Source organism: Octopus bimaculoides, chromosome 9, assembly GCF_001194135.2.
Source record: "Octopus bimaculoides isolate UCB-OBI-ISO-001 chromosome 9, ASM119413v2, whole genome shotgun sequence".
Classification (NCBI taxonomy): Eukaryota; Metazoa; Mollusca; class Cephalopoda; order Octopoda; family Octopodidae; genus Octopus; species Octopus bimaculoides.
This window is the reverse complement of record NC_068989.1, coordinates 40,585,628-40,586,253: the sequence shown is the minus strand read 5'-3', so window position 1 is coordinate 40,586,253 and position 626 is coordinate 40,585,628.

The following is a 626-nucleotide window of genomic DNA, read 5'->3' as shown; positions in this document are numbered from 1 at the left end:
ACCAGCATGACCGCAGCCACTTGGCTGAAACACATAAATAAATAAATAAATAAATATATATAAAGCAAAATAATTGTTTCTAGAGCAGGCAAAAGTGGAGAATTGTTAATTATATTGGTTTAAAATTTTGGCACAGGGCCTGCAGTTTGGGAAGGGAGGATAAGTCGGTTACATCAACCCCATTCCTTAACTGGTACTTATTTTATCGACTCCGAAAGGACGAAAGGCAAAGTCGACCTCGACGGAATTTGAGCTCAGAATGTGCAGATGGACGAAATGCTGCAAAGCCAATATACTAAGGATTCTGCTGGTTCGCCGCCTAGAATTGCTAATTATATTAAGGCTAGTACATAGCAATGCACATCAAGGCTAATAACTGGTAAAGTCAATGCGAGTAGGAGTTGAATTCAGACACAAAAGAAAAACCAAGAAATGCCATCAGATCTCAAGTCGATTTTATATATTAAAATGAATATATAAAAATAGATACATCGAAAATTGGCATAAGTATTTTTTATTTGTACGTAGGAGTTGAAATCCAACCATTTATTTATTTACGAATATTTTATAGGATGTTGTTTAAATGCTCTTTTAAAATACATTTTATTTAGTTCTCTTTACATTTG